The 24947-nt window shown below is 37.0% G+C and overlaps 1 protein-coding gene and 1 pseudogene across 3 annotated transcripts in view; both read right to left on the reverse strand.

Annotated features, from left to right (window-relative positions):
- The window catches only part of LOC126939425 (40S ribosomal protein S17-like), a 670460-nt gene that overhangs the window by 456464 nt on the left and 189049 nt on the right, over window positions 1-24947 (reverse strand). The gene's annotated exons all lie outside the window — the stretch shown is intronic.
- LOC126939401 (succinate--CoA ligase [ADP-forming] subunit beta, mitochondrial-like) lies at window positions 13929-15300 on the reverse strand (annotated as a pseudogene).

Genomic DNA, 24947 nt, shown 5'->3' on the forward strand with positions numbered 1-24947 from the left:
ATTTTTGGTTCTCATGAAAGTGTTTCTTCTGTGTAGATAGATCCTAAATTGGTGGCCAGTGGAGAGGATGTATGGTGGAGTTTTCTATTCTGCCATCTTGCTCAGCTTCTTTTGCTTCTGATTCTTAAATGGAACAGGTATCTTTCTCAAAACACAATTCAGAGCTACATTTAAAATAATTAAGATGAGGCATGACTAGACCTTCTGAGTTGCCAGTCATATTCTATTCTTGACCTGGGTAAGGGTTACTTAGATGTAGTCACATTTTTTATGACTCATTTATGAGATATGCATTTTTTCCTGTGTGTCACATTGCAATTTTAAAAGGTTATAAATGAAAAATAAATGGAATATAATGTTTTAAAAACAGATTTATACTGTTTATATATAAAGTGAATTTTAATTGTGATAAAGGTCTTCCGGATGCTTTGACAAATACCTCTCAGTTTCAAAAAGACCACAGGTCTTTAAAAACCTCTTGTGTTAGAGTTGCTAATAGAATCCTCAAACACATTGCAAACTAAGGCTGATTCTGCCTGTTTTCCAGCCTTTGCAAACTTTTTGTTCTCACAGCTGTTACTTTACCTTATTTCCTGATGGCAGTCTGTCAAAGTCTCTTGAACTTACTTATTCCTAAGCAGAAGAGGTTTAAGGAGACTTAAACTAACATTTTGTGAGTCAGAATCTGGTTAGTCTTGCTGTTAGTCTAGTTCTCATGCGCCCCAGTTCTGAAAATTTTACTTCCATCTTGTTTCTGGACTTCGGTTCTGACTTCATGACCTGCCACTTACTCTATTATTTGTAATGTAAACCCTGCTTTTCTCTGCTTCATTTTCCTCTGCTTCCCTAGTGTCTGATATCATCTGCCTAAATCCTAGCTCAGTATTTGGTCTCTTCCTACCACTTGACAAACTTGACAAGTCCTCTTTATTCAGTAGTTAGTGTTGGTGGGTTCCAAGATATTATCTATCCCTATTTGCCTATTGCCTTTTCTGCCAACTTTCTCTATATATATATAAACATATATATCTTTTGTGGGCTTCCATTACCTCTAACACCTATTGCTTTTTTCTGTTTCTACTTGTTGTCTCCTTTCAAATGGTCCTGTTCTTGGCATTTCTGTTTGTTGTATTGTGCTTCTTCCTAGGACCTACTGTACACAGAATTTATGAAGAGAGAATATTAGAGATGGAAAAAATGCCAGAATAAATGTGTATAACCTTCCCTTTTATACAGGAGAAGACTGAGGCTCAGCTAAACATTTAGCTGAATGATATTTTCATGTATTACAGTAACAGGATGATATTTTTAAAACACTTTCAGAAATGTTTTCCTTTGTGATCATCTGTTTTTTTTTTTTCTCAAGAAGATGTCTCAATGTGTCTATCTGAAGACAGCTTCATAGATCAGAGCATCCAAATCCTGAAGCAGTTACAAAAATTTCTAGAGCTCTGATGGTTTGGTAGAAACCTGGTCTTGGGATAGAGAGACCACATTTAGGGACCTCGACTTTGGAGGCTTTTGCAAGGGACATTGATTTTAGCAGTTGGTGCCAGTAAATGCCTAAATCATAATATGAGACTAGCCACATCTGAGTGGGTACCAACATTGGATGCTGAGTGACCATGAAGCGTGTGAAATATCTCAGAGAAGGCCAACAAGGACTCAGAGGACTGCACGTGGAAGAGAGTCCCCTTCCCATTCAGTGCCAGTTTATAGGTAAGCCTCTCATTTCTACCTTGAGAAGAAAAAGACAACAAAGGAAAGCCCTTGAATAGTTTTTTTTTTTTTTTAAAAGACCTAATATTAAATTTGAATTTTAAATGAATTAAAGATTTAGCCAATAGGTTTAGAATGGATAAAACTGAATTACTGTTAGTGAGCTTAATATTTGTTTCTTCTTTAACCAAAATGGTAATTTAAAAGCAAGTGGTATATAATTTCAAGAAAATAAATGTGTAATATTTTGCGTGTCAGCTTTGAAGGAGATTTTTATAGGCTGGAAGAAAGGTTGAAGAGAATGGTGTGTGAGACTCTGGGGACCCACAAATAGTGAGTGCCCTAGGGAGATAGCAGAGGGGAATGGAGTCACACAAAATAACAGAAGACTTCCAGACCTGAATGACTGATGTGGACAGGGACAGTAAGTCTCTTAGAACAGGGGTAGCCTGTGTGGACAGCTGATCAATAACACATTACTTGGAATTATAGTTCTAGATGCAATAATTGTGGTATAACTTAGGGTATCCTAAGATTATCTTAGAATGCTTCCTACTAGCCTAGTGAGAGAGGAGCTAAGTTCAAAATTAAATTGATGTGGAGAACATTTTAAAATGGGATTTGATGTGTCCCTGTTTGTAAGTAGAAATATATTCCTGTGATTATTACCTAGGCATAATGACAAAGGAAGAAAGAGAAAGAAGGAGAGAGAGAGAGAGGAAAGCAAGCAAGCAAGCAAGCAAGAAAGAAAGACAGACAGACAGACAGACTTGTGTAGCTCCACATTTCTCTTGAGTTTGAATTGTCAAGTTGCTCCGCAAAATGCCACTCAAAATCTGATGCTTTCTGTTTAGGCCTCAAACCTGTGGGAACCTAACTATACAAAAGTGAAAACTCAAAATGTAGTCCCCAAATTTAAAAAGCAGTCCAGTGAAATCAGATCAAATAGAAGTCCATCTGGTTCACCACTACGTCATGCCTGCGATTACTCTCAGGTGTACAAATGCAGCTGAGTGGAAATGTGAATATTAATTGCTTGTATCCTGCCAGTCTCCTTGATTCCTCTGGGTCTTTGAAGAAAATAAACATTGTGCATATCTCTCAGGAATATAATCCATCTGGTTTGAGGGAAATGACATTATCTCTCAGCAGATGTAGAAGATTTTAAACTACAACTGCTCTGCTGAAAAACTTAGGCAGAACACCTCTAATCAGACCCCAGAGGAAAGAAAGGGACATGTTACCCAAGAAAGCTTTTGTCGTCTCTTCATGTTGCGTACTGAGCTGAGAATATCCTGGCTTATGATGATGACTGGGTGATTTCTGGACCAAATCATTACCCAGTCTTGTGAAGAAAAACCCACCACTCGTGTTTGCGTTGGTTTGTAAGGAAAGTCAAATAATTGACTTTTCAAAAAAACTAATTCAGTGTTTTTCAGAATCATTGGGGCAGTCTTTTCAAAATATGAATGCTGAACAGTAGATCTGCTTAGTCAGAACCTCTGAAGTTGGGGGGACTGGCAGATAAAGGGTAAAGACCTACCTTGGGCAAAGGACAACAGAGATATACACAGCATTACTATGGATATCTCATTCTCATTCTCTATTATGGGTTCTTTTTTTTTTTCTTTTTGAGACAGGGTCTTCTCTGTTGCCCATGATCTCTGTGGCATGATCATGGCTTGCTGCAGCCCCATCCTCCTGGGCTCAAGAGATCCTCCTACCTCAGTCTCCCAAGTAGCTGAGACCACAGTTATGCACCACCATGCCCAGCTAATTTTTTAATTTTTCTAGAGACAATTTCTCCCTATGTTGCCCAGACTGTTCTTGAACTCTTGGGCTCAAGCCATACTCCCACCTTGACCTTCCAAAGTGCTGTGAATACAGGTGAGCCACTGAGCCCGGCCTTCTGTGACATTTTATAGTTCCTCTGGCATCGACATCTGTGGTTTCATTTCATCCTTCCCACAGTCATGTGAAGCAGGAAGAATGGGTGCCGAAGAATTTTATGAGTCTTTTTTTTCTGGTTGATTTATGCCCTGGTTTCACCCCTGTAGTCCATCTCCCACATTATGGTGAGAGTAATCTATTTAACATGTACATTTTATCAACTATTACTGCTCAATTATTTTTCTAAATGACTCCTCATTACCATTACCATAAATATCACTTTTCTCAAAGGACAAAAAATGTTAGCGATAATCTCTTCTCTTCAAACCAGCCTGGTCTAATCTCTCTCCTTCCCTCATGGTATATGAAGCTTTAACAATAGTGACTTGTCCTTTACCCTGCGTATGTCAGAAAGTCTTTAACAAACTCAGCCTCCAAGGTCTTCCTCCCAGGCTTCATGCCTGGTTAATCCTCACTCATTCGGTTACATTTCTGCCTGATGAATATTTTCTCTCAATTCATAGCTTAATCTCAGCAGACAGACTTACAAGTTTATTTGTATATATTTCCCATGTTAGTACTGACACATTTTAACATTAGTTTCCTTTTTTTGGTCTGTATCTTTACTAAAATTTAATTTATTCCCATGTAGGAATTGTGCCATTTAATCTTTGTGTCACTAAGCTGAGAACAGAGCCTGGAATATGAATGGAAAGATGATTAAAGGAATTCCATAACCAGTTTATCCCACCAGTTTTGTTTGAGTTTTACCCAGCTCCTGCTGAGGTGACCGATCTCATGTAGGCACAGAGTGACAGCACATGTCTTTCTCCTAGGGGGTCCTCTTGTTGCTCTGAATGATCAGAGTCAGTGGGACCTGATTCCACCACCCATAACCCAGAAGCGTGGGAGAGGCTAGTATGCATAAAACAAACATTTGAACAATGGGGTATGGGAGCAGGTGAATAAAACGCTGAGGGCACAGTACCAAGATGAAGGATTTTTTGTGGGCACTTGAAAGATGGTTACACCAGAATGGCGAATTCCTTATACTTGAAGACAATCAGCAATTAACTGAGTATTACACCCTCATAATATACTTTCTCCTACCCTCATCAACTCCTGCTTCTCCAGTTAAATGGCACATATCCCAATCAAAGAATGGAACGCAAGTTGTAGATGCAGGCTTTCCTTTCTGAGAAACCCAGGCTTAGACGGTTATAGACCTAGTGATTGGTAAAGAAAGAACTTAATGGTGCTTCATAAATATATGTGTATAAACAATTAACAAAACATAACTGAGACATTTTCAAACAAGCATTTATTTTTTAACATAATTATTGTACTTCTTGTTCTTCAATTTTGGGATATACTTAGCCACAATATTGCAGAATGTTAATCCACAGTGGCCAGTAAGAAGAGAAGGGACATATAAATTTTATTGTTTTACTTATGTGATCAAGTATCTCTAACAGAGTAGCCTCTTTTAGCTTTTCTAAGTAAAATCTTACGTCGGAGGGCTTAGGTATGGTCATTCTTTGCACTTGATTTTTACTTGTTTGTTATCTGGACAATCAGCACTGGAATATTTCCAAGCATCTAGATGATCTTTTAAATACAGGCAAAATCATTGCATTTTTAACATCGATTGGTATGGTTTGGCTCTGTGTCGCCAACCAAATCTCATCTTGTAGCTCCTATAATTCCCCCATGTTTTGGGAGGGACCCAGTGGGAGATGATTGAATCATGGGGGTGCATCTTTCTTGTGCTGTTCTCATGATAGTGAATGAGTCTCATGAGATCCGATGGTTTTAAAAATGAGAGTTTCTCTGCACAAGCTCTCTCTTTGTCTACTGCCATCCACATAAGATGTGACTTGCTCCTCCTTGCATTCCACCATGATTGTGAGGCCTCCCCAGTCATGTGGAATTGTAAGCCCAATAAACCTCTTTCTTTTGTAAATTGCCCAGTCTCAGGTATGTCTTTATCAGCAGCGTGAAAACAGACTAATACAGTAAATTGGTACTGGGAGTGGAGTGTTGCTGAAAAGATACCCGAAAATGTAGAAGCGACTTTGGAACTGGGTAACAGGCAGAGGTTGGAACAGTTTGGAGGGCTCAGAAGAGGACAGAAAACTGTGGAAAAGTTTAGAACTTTCTGGAAACTTGTTGAATGACTTTGACCAAAAGCCCTGATAGTGATGTGGACAATAAAATCCAGGCTGAGGTGGTCTCAGATGGAGTTGAGGAATTTGTTGGGAATTGGAGCAAACGTGGCTTTTATGTTTTAGCAAAGAAACTGGTGGCATTTTACCCCCCCCCCCCCGCCCTAGAGATTTGTGGAATTTTGAATGTGAGAGAGATGATTTAGGAAGAATAAATTTCTTTTTTTTTTTTTTTTTTAGACAGAGTCTCACTCTGTTGGCCAGGCTAGAGTACAATGGTGCTATCTCAGCTCACTGCAACCTCCACCTTCTGGGTTCAAGTGATTCTCCTGTCTCAGCCTCCCGAGCAGCTGGGATTACAGGTGCCTGCCACTATGCCCAGCTAATTTTTGTGTTTTTGTTAAGAGATGGGTTTTCACCATGTGGGTCAGGCTGGTCTTGAATTCCTGACCTCGTGATCCACCTGCCTTGGCCTCCCAAAGTGCTGGGATTACAGGCGTGAGCCACTGCGCCTGGCCTGGAGAAGAAATTTCTAAGCAGCAAAGTATCATCAAGATGTGATTTAGGTGCTGTTAAAGGCATTCAGTTTTATAAGGGAAGTAGAGTATAAAAGTTCAGAAAGTTTGCAGCCTGAGAGTAGGATAGAAAAGAAAATCCCATTTTATGAGAAATTCAAGCCAGCTGCAGAACTTTGCATAAGTAATGAGGAGCTGAATGTTAATCACCAAGACAATGGGGAAAATGTATCCAGGGCATGTCAGAGGCAGCAGTCACTCCCATCACAGACCTGGAAACCTAGGAGGAAAAAAATGATTTCATGGGCCAGGCCAAGGGTCCCCATGCTATGTGCAGCTTAGGCACTTGGTGCCCTGCATCCCAGCCACTCCAGCTAGGGCTGAAATGGGCCAATGTAAAGCTCAGACCATGGCTTCAGAGGGTGCAAGCCCAAAGCCTTGGCAGTTTTTATGTGGTGTTGAGCTTATGAGTGCATAGAAGTTAAGAATTGGGTTTGGGAATCTCTGCCTAGATTTCAGAAGTATGGAAATATCTGGATGCCCAGGTAGAAGTTTGCTGCAGAAGTAGGACCCTGTGGAGAACCTCTGCTAGGGTAGTGCGGAAGGGAAATGTGGAGTTGAAGCCCCCACACAGAGTCCCTACTGGGGCACCACCTAATGGAGCAGTGAGAAGAGGGCTACTGTCCTCCAGACCCCAGAATGGTAGATCCACTGACAGCTTGCACCATGTGCTTGGAAAAGCCACAGACACTCAACAACAGCCCATGAAGGCAGCCAGGAAGGAAGCTGTACCTGCAAAGCCACATGGGCAGAGCTGCTCAAAGTCGTGGGAGCACCTCTTGTATCAGTGTCACCTGGATGTGAGATATGGAGTCAAAGGAGATCATTTTGGAGCTTTAAGATTTGACTGCCCTACTGGATTTCAGATTTGCATGGGGCCTGTAGCCCCTTTGCTGTTTCCAATTTCTCCCATTTGGAATGGCTGTATTTATACAATGCCTATATACCCATTGTATCTAGGAAGTAATTAACTTGCTTTTGATTTTACAGGTTCATAGGCCTGAGGAAGTTGCCTTGTCTTGGATGAGACTTTGGACTTCAGACTGTAGACTTTTGAGCTAATGCTGAAATGAGTTAAAACTTTGAGGGACTGTTGGGCAGGCATGATTGGTTTTGAAATATGAGAACATGAGACTTGGGAGGGGGCGGGGTGGAATAATATGGTTTGGTTTTGTCCCCACCCAAATCTCATCTTGTAGCTCCCACAATTTCCATGTTTTGTGAGAGGGGGACCTGGTGGGAGGTAATTGAATCAGGGGGGCAGATCTTTCTGTCCTGTTCTTGTGATAGTGAATTGGTCTCACGAGATCTGATGGTTTTAAAAATGGGAGTTTCTCTGCACAAGCTCTCTTTTTGCCTGCTGCCACTCACGTAAGATGTGACTTGCTTCTCCTTGCCTTCAACCATGATTGTGAGGCTTCCTCAGGCATATGGAACTGCTAGTCCAAAAAACCTTTTTCTTTTGTAAATTTCCCAGTCTCAGTTATGTCTTTGTCAGCAGTGTAAAAACAGACTAATACACCAGTTTTTTTTTTGTTTGTTTTGGATCAGGTGCTTAGTGTTAGGTAGACACAGTTGAGTCCAAGAGCACTCCAAGGTAAAAACTCATTAAAAAAATCACCAGGGTAAGACTTGGGACTTATATTATTTTTTTTTGTTTTCGGTGAGTTTGTATTTTTTCATGGTGGTCATATCCTCATCTATATTAAAGTACAGCAGACTTAATTTGAGTATCTGGCAGTAGAGAAGGTCAGGCCCCAAAGAATGCAAAATGGCTTCTCAGCTACAACCTCAGTCCACCCAAAAGGGAGTCCTTCACTATCACTCACTTATAGTAGGCAAATGTTTTCATTTGCTCTCAGGTAAAGTACTCCTAAGAGCTGGGCAGCTTCTTTATCAAAGACTGAAAGAATGGTGACTAGAAATGGCAGATTAGAACAAAAGAAAAAAGTTATTAGAGGTAACCAACATAATTGATAAAAATGAAATTGTTTCATGATTTCTCTTATGCCAAAAAGCATAGAAAATCTGTTATTATATTTCCTGTTGTGATCTAAAATAGGTTAAAAGTGGCCTTAACTACATTAGGATAGTTTTGTTTTGCTTCTGGGAATGCTGAAAAAAAACCTAACTTGTTTTGATTTCATATTGTCTGAAATGCGCCAAAGAAAATTAGTTAAACCACATAATCTGGGTTGTTTGTTAGGCAGATGATAGGCTAACATTTGCCAACTGCCCGTGGTGCCAGAAGCATGAAGTGTAGTGGGTGTGTCAGTGCCCCTGACAACCTCTGTTTTACAGAATGCTCTTGCACTGGAGACTTAGAATGACCTATACTTAAATTCCTGGGATATTTCATATGCCTGGTGATTTGACATTCACTCATTCTCAGGAACGAGTGGTTTCACAGCATAGTCTAGTCAGATAACTGAGGCATGATTCCCTGGTGGACACTGTTGGCCTCTCTTTTATTTCTTCGGGCAGCATCTATTGGCACATTCCACAAATGGCAACAAGTTAGTTGCTCTGGCATAAATTACTTCCTGCTGAAACTTTTCGATTATCAGATACATTAAAATACTCTTTCTCTAGTTTTCAGTAGCAAGTTAGAATTTTCGTCATTTTACTGATTAATTTATCTTCGGGGAACTTTGAGAATGGATGAATCAAAATTGTGTGCTTTACACCCTAATTTGGATAAAACAGAACCCATAAAATACATATTGCATATTTTAATATCTGATTAAAGTACAGCAGACTTAATTTGAGTATCTGGCAGTAGAGAAGGTCAAGTTATTCAAATAACTTGAATAAAGATTTATATTGAATATAAAAGAAGCCATTATATCATGCTAATTAACACTGTTTACAAAATTCTTTTAAAACTTGTTGGCAAAAACTTTTCTTATGAGGTAGAAAATTCATCTACATTTTCCACTAAGCTGAGAGTCATGTCCCCACTTCCCCTTTCTCCCTTACTGTCTTCTTCTGGCTTTCTTTCTGTGTTCTCCAATGCTAATCTCTTGTTTATAAGAAGTAAACATCTCTAATGTCTTAATTTTGTCTAGATCTCATTTCTACATCATTTAAGCAGCAGTTCTGTAGATTATATGGTTATATTTTGCCAATAAAGAGCTTTGATTAAAATGATGGCTCCATGTCTGATTTTCTTGAATTCAATTTACTAGATACAATGGGAACTTGTTATATTCTCTCTCTATCCAGCCTTCCTGGAGTACCATTACTATATTTGGGGATTTTCCAGTCAAATAGAACTTTCCCAGTCTCCCCAGGTTCCTTTGCATCCAGTTCTCATGCATGTGTCCTGGGCATCACCTGCTAAATACTTCACTCTCATGGACTAAATTGTGTTTCCCCCTCCTCCAAATTCATACATTAAAGCCCTAACTCCCAATGTAACTGTATTTGAAACAGGATCTTTAGGAAGTAATTAAGGTAAAATGAGGTCATAGAAGTGGGGCCCTGATCTGATAAGACTGTGGCTATATAAGAAGAGGAAGATATATATAAGATATATATATATATATCTTATATATATATAAATAATACATTTGCAAATTGTTTCAACTTTTTCACTACTTTAAATGCAGTCTATCTAATCCTCAAAACAGTTTTGAATTAAACAGTATAGACATTATTACATGCGTTTTTAAAATGAAGAATGAGAAGCAATGAAAGTTTTCAGACTATTGAGTAGAAAGTTTTCAGAGACTGAGTAATAAATTGGAAAAATTACAGAATTCTAGTTAGAAAGGAAAAAGGACTCAGGCCTCCTGAACATATATCATACAATATATGCTCACATATTTCCTCTCTTTACCATTATATGGTTTTACTTTTAAGTTTTATGGAGCCTTCTAGAAATTACCATTACTTTTTATACTCATAAAGACTCTTGTTTCCTTTCATTTCTACCATATTACACTGTCCACATTCTCTCACATTCTCCTAAAGATTTTTCAGTTTAATTATTTACTCTGCTTATGCTCAACCTGATCATCCTTTTATTTATTAGCGGCTTTGTATTTAGTTTAATTCCGTGCTTTGCAAGTGTTATTTATAGTACAAGTGTAATAACAACTTTTGGAGAGCTGAATTTATATTCATTAATTATTCAGACTAGGTAGGCTAATATTCACAGAATATGATCTCATTGATACTTCTGTGTTTTGGAAGTCCTGCTTTTTCAGCTTCCTGTCTGTCAGCTTTGATCACTGATTTCTTTGCTAGTATGTGAAATTCTAATGATCGCATCTTGGATACAATTTATATAGATGAATAAATATATCATTTTGATGATTATCACATCAAATAATTTGATAGTTATATAGTATGATAGTAGGCATATATCCTTAGGAAAATAAAGATATTATAAAGCAGCAGATAGACAAGATATTTGTTTGACTTCTCTTTCTCTCACACTCCACACAAATCCATCACCAGGTCCTCTGGCTGTATCTGCTTAATGTGTTTATGTCACTTGTGGTCCTAGCAGGAAGCAGACAGCACATTCATTTTAGAATAATTTGAGGGACTGTTTAATAAAAAAAACTTTTTAATAAAGGTGTGGGCAGGGTATTTGGGAAACACAGAGCTAGTGCAATACCCTGAGGGGAATAACAACCCCAGGACTGAAGGGGCCAGGGAAGGAGCAGTTACCACAGACTGGAAGGAGAGAGTCCTGCGGAGGAGGCTGCTTTGGAGGAGCCTGTGGGATGGATGAGGCAAATCCGTAGCAAGTCCTCTGGAGGGAATCAAGGGAATGAATAGCTTTCGTCTGTCAACCTGATACCAGGGTGGAACGAGTAGACACGGTCCACACAAGTCAGCCTCTAAAGGGAGATGGATGGTAGAGATGCATCTGGAGAGTCAATGGAATATATCAGGCACAATATCTAAATCTGATTACTATTCAGCACCTTCATCGTAATCACCTTGGGACAAACAGTCCTCATATTTTTCCTAAGCTATTGCAATACCCTCCTTACTCCTCTAATTAATTTCCTCTTCAACCTATTACATATTTTCCACAAGCAGTCAGAGTGATTTACAATCTCTCAGTTAACAAAGACACATCTTTTCTTAAAACTCTTCAGTGGCTCCCAGATTATGAGCATTAAATGAAAAGTCCTTATCGTGAATGGCTGAATATGATCTAGCCAGCCAATCACCTTTTCTGTTATCTCCTATTTAAAACAGTTCCACCTATCTTTTACCCCAAATCTCCAGCCACACTGTATTAGTTTGCTGTTGCTACTGTAACACAGTACCACACACTTAATGGCTTAAGTAACAAAAATTTATTACTTTACATTTATGGAGATCAGAATTTTAATATCAAGGTGTTGACAGGGCTGTGATACTCACCAAAGCTTTGGGAGAGAATCTATGTCCTCACCTTCTTCATCTCCTGGATGCCACCTACATTCTTAGGCTCACAGCCCCTTTCTCCAATTTCAAAGCCAGCATCTTAGCGTGTTCTCACCTCTCTGATCTCCTGCCTGCCTTTTATACAGACTCTTGTGATTAAAATGGGCATATGTGGATAATTTAAAATAATCATCACATATAACTATCAGTATGGTATTTTCATTTTTGCCATTCTGATTGATAAAGTATTTCATTTATTTTGCTTGTTTTTTTTTTTTTTTTTTTTTTTGAGACAGAGTCTCGTTCTGTCACCCAGGCTGGAGTGCAGTGGTATGATCTCTGCTCACTACAAGCTCCACCTCCTGGGTTCATGACATTCTCTTGCCTCAGCCTCCCAAGTAGCTGGGACAACAGGTGCCTACCACCATGCCTGGCTAATTTTTTGTAATTTTAGTAGAGATGGCGTTTCACCATGTTAGCCAGGATGGTCTCGATCTCCTGACCTTGTGATCCACCCACCTCAGCCTCTCAAAGTGCTGGAATTACAGGCCTAAGCCACTGCCCCACCGGTCTATTTTGCATTTTTTAAAATTTCAATTTTGAGTGTTTTAAGATTTTTTTGAGTTTTTAATACTTCTTTTTTTATACCCCGGGGCTAAGAATGAACAAATCTTTCATCTGTTAAAAATACTTCTTTTTCTGTGACCTGTTTTTAATATTCATTAATTTTTTATCAATTTACTCATCTTTTTATTGATTAATTTGTGATTTTAATATGGTAACAAAATTAGTCTTGTCTGCAGTAGGTATTTCAAATATTTTTAAATTTATTATCTTTCAAGCTGTTTTTGTGTTTATTCAAGAATTTTCTGGATTTTTTTTGTTTTTATTTTATTTTATTTTATTTTATTTTTGAGACAGGGTTTTGCTCTTGTTGGCCAGGCTGCTAGAGTGCAATGGCACTTCAGTTCACTGCAACGTCCGCCTCTCTGGTTTAAGGGATTCTCCTGCCTCAGCCTCTCAAATAGCTGGACTTATAGGCACCTGCCACCATGCCAAGCTAATTTTTTATATTTTTAGTAGAGACAGAGTTTCACCATTTTGGTCAGGCTGGTCTTGAACTCCTGACCTCAAGTAATACACCTGCCTTGGCCTCCCAAAGTGCTGAGATTACAGGCATGAGCCACCGTGCCTGGATGAATTTTTATAGGGTAAAAAGTCAGTTTTCTCTTTAATGTTTGAATATTTCCTTGCATGCTTAAAAAGACATCATTTAATTTTGTGTGTGTGTGTAAAGTCGAGGTCTCCCTGTGTTGCCAAGTCTGGTCTCGAACTCTGGGGCTCAAACTATCCTCCTTTCACCGTGGTCTCCTAAAGTGTTGAGATGACAGGTGTGAGTCACCACACCCAGCCAAATAAAACATAAATACTTCATTCTTGAACATTTTTACATTACTTTAAAAATATCTTCTAGGACTTTAAAATTATTTTTACATTGAAATGACTGATTCATGAGGGAGTCAGAAAAAAATTAAGACACAGAATTTAATTTTTTTATTTTTTCCAAATCATATTGGGAGATTTTTATTAACTTAAGTTGACATTCTTAATTTTGTCTACAAGTCCTTGGTAAATATGCCTTTATTTGAAACAAACCTACAGGTGTTTCTTAATATGATAGAATCCGAAGACTTGCAGTTATCAGTGTTTCCTAATGATTAAAACAATGTTCAAATAATTACAAAGTTACTTCATCAAAATACTTAGAAGAATATTCTGAGGAGTGTTTGAAACCTCTATTTATAAATAGTGATTGATACATTTATTATGTATTTAGTGCTGAAGATAAACACTTTTTACATAAAACATTGTTTTAATCTGGTCTTCTAATGAGGCTAGTTATTAGCTATACTGTATTTTAACACTAAAGAATAAAGCTTTATCTTCATATTTATCTTATTTATAGGACTCTTATCAATGAAGAACTTTGTATCCAACAATAATAAACTGGCAAATTGCAAGTTATGTTTTGTAGGAAAAGCAAAAAAGACTGTCTGCGACAAAAGAAAGAAGATACCTGCGTTATACATGCTTCGTGCAAACAGTCCGTTCTGAATGGTACAATGAAATGTAGACCAAATCCTTTTAAATGTTTGTGTGCTGAGATGGCAATTACAACCTCCACACACTAAAAAGAAAGAGAACAATAACACAGAACACAGTATTCTTAATGATTATAGCACATTTAACACCTTCAGCCATCCACTGGGTTTTCAGATCATATTGGCAACTGAAATTTCACATCCACATGTGCTTGCTTCGCTAAGGTCACTATTTCAGAGAGCTTTACAGCCATTCTAGCAGCTTCATCCAAGTCATCTCAAGCAAGTATTTTAAGTCCACTGTCGGCTATCAGTGCCTTAGCATCATCGACTTGTGTACCTTGTAACCGTACCACAACAGGTATTTTAATTTCCAAATCTTTTACTGCCATGACTATACCCTGTGCAATAACATCACAGTGCATGATTCCTCCAAAATTGTTGACCAGAATAGCCAGTACCTTTTTATCTGGAGGTGATAAGCTTAAATGCTTCTGTTACTCGATAGACTGTAGCATCACCACCAACATCAAGGAAGTTGGCTGGAGGCCCTCCATGAAGTTTTATTGTATCCATTGTGGCCACAGCCAAACCAGCACCATTTACTAGGCAGCCTGTATTTCCATTGAGGCCAATGCAGTTGAGATTTGCCTTAGCAGCATCTTTGTCCCTTTCATCTTCCTGGGTCCAGTCCTGTAGATCAAAGATTTTCTTTTGGTGATAGGCTGAATTCGAGTCAAAATTGATCTTTGCATCCATACACAATACAGCTCCATCTGAATCTTCCACCACTGGATTTATTTCTATCATGGTTGCATCATATTTCAGAAAAAGGCTGTAAAGCTAGACCATGTATTATGCTGTGATTCCACAATATTAGGTGGAAATCCCATCTTCTGTGCAAGCTGGAGAGCTTGTTCCTTTTTGATGCCTTCTTCAATATCAATAGGTTCTTTAATTATTGCTTCAGGAGTCTCGGCAGCAACATCTTCAATGTTGACACCACCATGTGAACTTCCTGTTAATACAGGACCTTGAAATGACCTTTCCATTGTTATTGCAAAGTAGTCGTCTCTCCTGGGATACTTTCGCTCACAGACCAATACTTGGTTGCATATTCTGCCCTTGTCTCCCGTTAGCTTGGTAAACAATTTTTTCCCAATCATTTGTGAAGAAATAGCTCTTGCTTCTTCTGGAGAGAAAACTATCTTCACTCCTCCTTTGAGGCCACTTTCGAATGTTCCTTTTTCTCTACCACCAGATAAAACTTGGGCCTTTATCACAACATCTTTTGAACCTAATTTTTTGGCAACTGCATAAGCTTCATCTGTTGATTTTGCCACATATCCTTTGGGAACGGAGACACTATCTTCTTGCAATAACTCCATACTCATGTATCCATGTAGTGAGAGATTCTTTTGCTGTTGCTGCTGTGCTTGGAGTCCATGGTTATTAATTCAGAACTTCCCAGAACCTTACCCCAGAAAAGGCAAGTCAGCCAGCGCTGCTGGTCCTCGGACATTCCCACCTAGGACAGCTGAGCAGCGGCCCGCAGGGCCATCCGAGGCCGGTGATTCCCAAGGGTGACAAGGGACACGAGCCGACCGTAGAACATGGAGGCCGCCGTTTCTGAGTCGGACCCCCAGAATTTTATTTTTTCAAATAACTAGGCCTCTCATATTTTGAAATACCCGCCTTTCTCCCACACATAGCCCACTCAATTCCCTTAAGTTCCAGGGCCCATTTGGGATCACATATTCTGTGATATTGATCTGTCTGTTTAATCTTACTGTAGCTTATGAGTGTTTCCCTTACCTCTTTACTCAAACATCCTCTGTCTTTCTCAGAACAATGTTTTCCTGAAGCACTCGCTAATGCTTTTCTCCCCCTTCATCCTCATGCTCCCAAACTTGGAGATGAAATAAGTGTTTTTCATATTCCTCATTATTGCTTCCACAACTCTCCTCTCTCTGAAAATAACCAACTTTAAAGTCCCAAGTTTTCAAACTGATTTTTGAGTCACTTCCACTCCATCTTTGAAATTCTTAACTCTCTGTCCTCCATATTCCTGTTATGATCTTGGCCATTTTAATATCTATATAGCTAGTCTCTGTTTCTGCATCTTCTCTTCGCCATTGAGCTTATCTTTCATGCTATCCCACCAACTCCCACAATCATGTTCTGATCCTTTTCATGCCCACAACAGCAACATTTCTTGATCCTCACTTCTTAGTTCATACACTTCCTCTTCTCGATAATCTTCCTTTACACCATACATGAATCATTCTTCGTTATGGTCATTTGCTAGCCTGGGCAGTACCAATGATAGTGATCCCTTCTTTGTCTCAATTTAAACATCCCAGTCTTCAAATAACACCCACTATCTTTCTAGTTTACTCCCTTTAGTACCCCATCTCTAACGCCTTTTCAGAATCTCACTTGTACTTAGAACTCATTCGTTATATGTTTTTTCAGTGTCCCTTAACCTCCCATGATACTGCATCTTCTTACTCAAACACTGTAATCAATCCTTTACATACATTCTCTCTCTTTATGATACTCTCTTGCGAAGCCTGATTAACTCCAACTCTCCATCTATTCTGCCCCTGCACAGGTACGATTGAACCTAGCTAGAGAAAGGACACAACCACTCTAATTGGTCTTCTTTGAAATTCGTGATTACAGATCTCATATGGTCCCTTAAAGCTGCCTAGAAGTCAGGACATTTCCTCAGTTAATTCAGTCTCCCACTTTCCTAGATGAATATTTCATTCTTTATCTTTTTGCCTCAAATACCCCAAATTTCCTTACATTCTCACTCTCAGCTAATGACCTTGTTTCATAGTTCAACAAGAAAATAGAAGCAGTCAGAAAAGAAATTCCTTAATTCTACCACCACCTTGATTCACTTACCTACAGCACATCCTCTGCCTTTTCTTCTGGTTCTGTAGATGAATGTCTCATGTTCCTAACAAAACCTAAATCCTCCGCTTATGTAGGCCCTTTGACCATTCCTTTCTAGTTTCCCTTACTGGTTTTACTTAATTTCCTTAGCCTCTAAGTATCATAGTACCTGGGACTATAATCCTTGGATCTCTTCTCCTCTCTCTCTCTTTTTTTGTTTTTCTATCCACACTCATCACTTGGCAATTTCACTGGATTTCTTGGCTTTCAAATATTATCTACTTGGGCATAACTCCCAAAATTATATATCCAACTCATAACTTTACTCTAGACATTATATTTGTATGTCCAACTATCCCTATGAAGGTGGGTAACTTCATTTCTCCCTTGTTGCCTGTACCAACTGCTGAGGCGCATCTGTACAACTGTAGTACTTGGAAGAATCACCCTTTGCAAGCAACTGCTATAATCAGTAAAAGATTTTTTGACTAGGTGAGGATGAAAACATAGTATCTTAGAACTCCCAAACCTAACAATATTAAACTGCTTGTACTTTAAAAATAAGCTTATTTTTTATTCTTTGATGACTTTGCATGCAATTTCTAGCTGAGACGAGCACTGGGGTTTGGCAATGCTGTTTTGTATGGATATTCTCCATTCACTTTTTTAGAATTATTGGAAGCTTAGAAATTATTGAAGCGTATTAAGCCTTTAAATTGAGTCCACAGACAAAGCCAGTAACAAAAACTTCATATACTACTTATATATTTTAAAGAATACTTCAAAAAGTATTTAATTCTACTTCAATCTCTTTATATTCAACATAGAGAAAGCTTCAGTAGAAAGTGTCAAACCACAGTAGAAAACCAGCCCAAGTAGTTGCAAAGAAATGAGGGTTTTTTTTAAGCATGTGTTGAAAGTTATTTTTGACATTTTTATAAATAAGCTTATCTCACATTTCTGTGCACCTCCTTCACTTAATAAGGATTTTTTTTTCCTTCAGCAGAGTTTTCTTCTTTTATACATCATTTAAGTTTGTTAACTTCTTTTTTACTTTTAGAAAAAAGTGTGTGGAAATATTATTGAATTTCTATACTCATTATAATAGCTTAAAGTGTTAACTCTATCTCTTTGAAAAAGCTATTTGTCACTACAGTGTTTATCTGAATATATGTTTGATTCATTTTATATAGCTGCCAAGGTTCAACTGTTATGATCTCTTATAAGACCCAGAACATGTCAACCAGAACATGGCCATGTTTGAAATTATCAGAAATTATTAGCCAACATGACAGAATTACCTGGTAACATTCCAGCAATCTATCAGATTGTTTCATAGAAAAGATTCAAGAAAAAAATAACTTGTAATCATAGTGCTTCTGCCATCTGTAGTAATTTTCTAATTTAGAGTAGAGATTATTTTTATAACATAAATAAGTTCTGTGTCTGTTGGAATAAATCCTTTCATCAATTTTAAAATTAAAAGAGAAATAATAAAACACAGAGTAAATAAATGTGTGTACCAATTTCCTTAGTTACCTTCATCTCAATCTCTTGTTGATAACTATGTATGGAGCACCCATTACATCCCAGAAAGTATGAGAGGTTCTGGGGGAATAAAGATGTCCAAGACAGGATTAATCCAAACCTTCATGAAGCTTAAAGAGAAAGACACAAAATGAACTGTTACAGAATTGATGAGTGCCATCTGAGACACATGTTCACAAAGATCAAATTTGGTCTATAAAGACTCCCTTGAAAATTTTTACTGAAGCTCGAAGGAATAATGGACAAGAGGCTAAAAAGAAAGGAACAGAACATTTCTTGCATATTCTCTGAGGCAGGAAAGAGCTTCTCTTATTCCAGATACGCAGAAAAGTCCAGTAACTGCATAAAATAAAGGAAGTCAGACTGTTTGAGACAAAGCTAGAGGAGTTAGCAGGAACCAGGGAGCCATGTTATTTTATACAAAACCATAGAACAATTTATCTTTTCTTTATCTGTCAATTAAATATTTTTAAATTAAAGAAATAGATACATAAGTTAGGGAAAAACCTCTCCATGTTGTACAATGTGCTGATTTGATATATGTATACATTGTGTAACAATTATCACAGTACATTAACACATCCATCATCACCCATGCTGTACATTAGAACTTGTCCATCTCATAACTGGAACTTCGTACCCTTTGACCAGCATCTCCTTGTTTCTCTCAGCCCCTAGTTCCTGGAAACCATCATTCTACTCTCTGCTTCTATTAGTTTGACTATTTTAATTTCTACAAATAAGGGAGCTCAAACAGCATTTGTCTTTTTATGTCTGGCTTATTTCACTTAGCATGATGTCCTCCTTGTTCATTTATGTTTTCACAAATGATAGAATTGTCTTCTTTTTAATGATGAATAATATTCATATAAATATATATATATATACCACTGACTCCATTCACGTACCAACAGACAGATTATTTCCTTATCCTGGCTTTTGTGAATAATGCTGCAGTGAACATGGAGGTACACATATGTCTTGAAGATACTGATTTTGTTTCCTTTAAAAGTGGGATTGCTGGATAATATGGTAATTGTAGTTTTAATTTTTAAATTTTAATTGTATTTTAAATTTTAATGTTAATTATATTTTTAATTGTAATTTTAATGTTTTAATATTGTTTTCCATATTGGGTGTACCAATTTACATTTCTACCAACAGTATACAAGGCTGAAAGCCGCAGAATAGTTTTAAGCAGAGAGTGAGATATAAGAAGATTTGCATTTTAAAAGATCCTTTTAACTGCTTGAGAAAAAAAATAATTCTCAAAAGGACAATGACAGCAGAGAAGGAGAGAGATGATTGGGGTTCAAACTTTTTAGAAGTTAGCCTCTATTAGATTTCGTGAATAAGCAGACGTAAAGAGTGGTGAAGAAGAGGACATCAGTGAATCTTACGTTGTGAGCATGATCAAGTATGTAGTAGACCAAGATAGGAAAGTCAGAGAAAGAGCAGATCTGAGTGCTGGGAAATAAAGAATTCACATGTGTGAGTCTATAGCTAAGATGACAATTTGAGTGTGGAAATATACATGTGGGGACCATAAACGTGTAGATGGCATGTAAAATGATAACGGGGTAAGATGGCCTAGGAAAGAAAAATTTAAGGAGATAGAGCATGGCATTTCTCAGTAGAGTGGAGATAATAGTGAAAGCCTAAGATAGAACGTAAGCCTGGAAAAGTCGGAACTCACTTATAAAGAGGAGAATAAGATTAGGAGTTGAGAAACATTGGTGAGAGGACACTATGTTGAGAGGTTTTATTTTTGTGTTTTTCTCACAACAATGGCAACCACAATACTTAGCATTTGTTTTACCTTTTCTCCTCTGAGACTATAAATCCATTTGTTTACTGCTGAGTAACTAAAATAGCCACTAAAGCCAGATGTCCCTGTATATTTTTGTGTCATAATGTGGAGAATGAGGGTCATGATGACAAAGATGAGTGTGAACTGCCCTATATTTAAAACAGTTGACAATAGAAAGATAAAAGCCAAATGTGTTCAAAGGTAATCAAGGATTGCAATGTTAGTATCAGACAATGCTGAACACATGGTAAAGCCTTAAAGGAAACAAACCAAGATGCCTTAAAAAAGTTGAAAAATGATGTAACCTACAAGGAACATATAAGTGCCATGAGTCTTTGTATACTACTAATGTGCTATCATAATAAGTAAAATTAAATAAAATACGTAGACAAATAGGCATACACATATGTCTCATTTGGTGACAGATAACACACACAATGAGTGAGGATAAGGATGATTAATAAGTTGATCTTATACATCTATATTTCAGACTCTGACTTGCTAGCAGAATATCCCTTCAATTTAATCAACCCACAGGGCAAACACATATACACACACATATTTCTTTTTTGCAAGATATACATGTATATATTTCTTTATAAATATGTATACATATGTGAATTGTTCTTTTTAGGAGATGGGTGCACATACATGCCTTGAGAAGCATAATAATTTTCATAATTTGTAACGGGGCACAGGCCATATGCTCTAAGTACACTGAAACTAAAAATTGCTAATCAAATTAGGAAAGCAACACAAAACAATCACTTATAAATGGAAGGTACACAAAATGGTTAAATCTTAAGAGACAATAAGGTAGGAATTACCATTCTCTAAAACATAAAAGTCATAAAAGCATAAACATCATGCAATCTATATGCTATTATTAAAATTGTACTAAAAATTCATTAGACATTTGTTACTAAATAAAAAATATAAAAATAATGAATTCAGATAAATCAAAGTTGAACAAATAAGCAACTTAAGAAAAATAGGTAGAGGAGATAAAAATTTTAAAATGTTAATAAGATAAACAGAAAAAAGTACAACTAAGAACTGTATCTAAAAGCTGGTTCTTTGCAGAGACAGGTAAACTATTTTTAACCTTTTTTAAAGTAACCTAACACAGTTTAGTCCTTTTTCATACATAAAGGTAGCTTCCAAAATAGTTACATATGACAAATAAAAATTGGCTTCCAAAGCCTCATTATCAGTTACCAATGACAAATCGCAGACCAGAATTTGTCATGAATACAACATTTACTAAAAAGTCATTTTTTGAAAAAGCTGTCACAGAACTTTCCTAACATTTTACAGTCTAAATTTGATGAAGTTTCATGTGCATTTAAGCAGAATGTGTATTCTGCTATTGTTGAATGGAGTGATTTATATCTGTTTGGTCTTGTTGGTTTACAGTGTTGTTGAAGTCCTTAATTTTTTATTGATCTTCGGGTAGGTATTCTATTCCTTATTTTTAAAAGTCTCTATTAATTTACAACTATTTTCCCCTTTAATTCTGTCAATGTTTGCTTTCTGTATTTTGGGGCTCTTTCTATGTCGTTTAGTGCTTATGTTTATAACTGTTACATTATCTTGATATATAGACCCTTTTATCAATATATAATATCTTTGTTCCTTGCAGCAGGTTTTAATTGAAAGTCTGTTTTTTCTGACATTAGTATAGCCACTCAAACTCTCTTTTTGTTATATTTGTATGGGCTGTGTTTTTTCATCCTGTCACTTTCAATCTACATGTGTCACCAAATCTAAAATGAGTTTCTTATAGACAGCATATAGTTGGATCGTGGTTTTAAAAATCCATTCTGCTAATCCCTCACTTTTGATTGTAGAGTTTATTCCATTTACATTTAAAGCGATTACTGACAAGGAAGCACTTCTGCCATTTTGACATATATTTTTAGTGTGTCATACTTTTATTGTTCTTAATTTTCTTCTTTATTGCCTTCTTTTGTGTTTAACTCTTTGTGGTTTACCAATTTGATTCACACTCATCTGCCATTTTGACATATGTTTTCAATATGTCATACTTTTATTATCTTTAATTTTCTTCATTACTGCTTTTTGTGTTGCATTAGCTGTTTGTGGTGTACCAATGTGATTCACTGTCATTTTCTTTTGTGTATTATTATGCTTTATGTTCTAGGGTACATGTGCACAATGTGCAGGTTTGTTACATATGTATACATGTGCCATGTTGTTGTGTTGCACCCATTAACTAGTCGTTTACATTAGGTATATCTCCTAATGCTATCCCTCCTCCCTCCCCCACTCCACAACAGGCCCCAGAGTGTGATGTTCCCCTTCCTGTGCCCAAGTGTTCTCATTGTTCAATTCCCACCTATGAGTGAGAACATGCGGTATTTGGTTTTCTATTCTTGTGATAGTTTGCTGAGAATGATGGTTTCCAGCTGCATCCATGTCCCTACAAAGGACGTGAACTCATCCTTTTTTATGGCTGCATAGTATTCCATGGTGTATATGTGCCACATTTTCTTAATCCAATCTGTCATTGATGGACATCTGAGTTGGTTCCAAGTCTTTGCTATTGTGAATAGTGCCGCAATAAACATACATGTGCATGTGTCTTTATAGCAGCGTGATTTATAATCCTTTGGGTATATACCTAGTAATGGGATGGCTGAGTCAAATGGTATTTCTAGTTCTAGATCCTTGAGGAATTGTCAGACTGTCTTCCACAATGGTTGAACTAGTTTACAGTCCCACCAACAGTGTAAAAGTGTTCCTATTTCTCCACATCTCCTCCAGTACCTGTTGTTTCCTGACTTTTTATTGATTGCCATTCTAATTGGTGTGAGATGGTATCTCATTGTGGTTTTGATTTGCATTTCTCTGACTGCTAGTGATGATGAGCATGTTTTCTGTGTCTGTTGGCTGCATAAATGTCTTTTTTTGAGAAGTGTCTGTTCATATCCTTTGCCCACTTTTTGATGGGGTTGGTTTTTTCTTGTAAATTTGTTTGAGTTCTTTGTAGGTTCTGGATATATTAGCCCTTTGTCAGATGAGTAGATTGCAAAAATTTTCTCCCCTTCTGTAGGTTGCCTGTTCACTCTGATGGTAGTTTCTTTTGCTGTGCAGAAGCTCTTTAGTTTAATTAGATCCCATTTGTCAATTTTGGCTTTTATTGCCATTGCTTTTGGTGTTTTAGACATGAAGTCCTTGCCCATGTCTATGTCCTGAATGATATTGCCTAGGTTTTCTTCTAGGGTTTTTATGGTTTTAAGTCTAACATTTAAGTCTCTAATCCATCTTGAATTAATTTTTGTATAAGGTAAGGAAGGGATCCAGTTTCAGCTTTCTACTTATGGCTAGCTAGTTTTCCCAGGACCATTTATAACAAATTTTTTTTAGTAGTTGCCATAAGAATGATTTTTAATACACTACATATATAACAATCTATTTTGAATTGATGACAATTTAACCTAATAGTATATAAAAATTCTGCTACTATAATATATAACCTTATCACCCATTTACATTGTTATTGTCAATTATGTCTTTACTTATTTTGTATATATTAACATACACTTATAATAATTATACCATGCATTTGTCTTTTAATTGAGGTAGGAAATACAAAGATAAATTACAAACCAAAATACAATAATGCTGGCTTTTATATTTACCTATGAAGCTACCTTTGCTGGAGTTCTTTATTACTTTGTATTCCTTTGAGCTAACTTGTAGTGTTCTTTCATTTCTGTCTGAAGTGCTCTCTTTTAGCATTTCTTGTAGGGCAGGCCCATTAGTGATGAAGTCTCTCAGCTTTTGTTTATTCAGGAGTGTTTTAATTTCTCCTTCATTCTTTATGAATCACTTTTCTGAGTATAGATTCTCAGGTGGATTTTTTTTTAATTTTGTTTGTTTGTTTGTTTGTTTTTTGGTCAGCATTTTAAAAGTGTCATCTCATTATCTTCTGGCTTCCATGATTTCTGATGAGAAATTAAGAAATCTGCTATTAATTTTACTGATGATCCCTTGTATGAGATGAGCCATGTTTCCTGCTGCTTTTAATATTTTGTTTTTGTCCCTGACTTTTGACAATTTGGCTATAATTAATCTCCTTGTATTTTTCCTTCTTGGAGTTATTGAGTTTCTTTAATGTGGAGTTTTACGTATTTTATTAAATTTGGGAAATTTTCAGCCATTGTTTTTTCAAATAAGTTTTATATCTCTTTCTCTTTTTTCTCTCACTTTGAGATCCCTAATAAGCATATGTTAGCTCGATAATATCCCATAACTCTTTTAGGCTCTGTTTATTTTTCTTCATACTCTTTCTGCTTTTCAGGCTGGACAATTTCAATTGACTTATCTTCAAGTTTTTGTATTCTCTTTTCTGCCTGCTCAATGTATTTTTGGAGCCTTCTAGAGAGTTTTGAAATTTCAGCTATTTTATTTTTCATCTTCATAATTTCTATATGGAAGCAAGATGGCCAACTAGAATCCCCTAGCACTTGTCCTCCTCCATAAAGATAGCCAAAATTTTGAATTAAAAAAAAAAAAAAACACCACCACACATTTTGGTGAAAATAACTAAAGGATAGTGCCAGAGTATATACAGAAAGTAACAGAAGCACTAGTGAGCACAGAAACTCAGGATAGCCTCATAAAAAATGAAAGGAAACACCTGGATGCCACCACCTACCCTATCCTCCAGTCAGGATCAGCAGCAGGGAAGAAGTGAGCAACAGGACCCCAGCATCCTTCATCACCACCTTGGACACTCACAGTTTTCAAGACTGGGGACCCCTGCAGTCCTCATGGGCACTAAACCCAACTGAGGGAGCTTCCTAGAGTCCACACA

Source organism: Macaca thibetana, chromosome 16 (genome assembly GCF_024542745.1).
Source record: "Macaca thibetana thibetana isolate TM-01 chromosome 16, ASM2454274v1, whole genome shotgun sequence".
NCBI lineage: Eukaryota > Metazoa > Chordata > Mammalia > Primates > Cercopithecidae > Macaca > Macaca thibetana.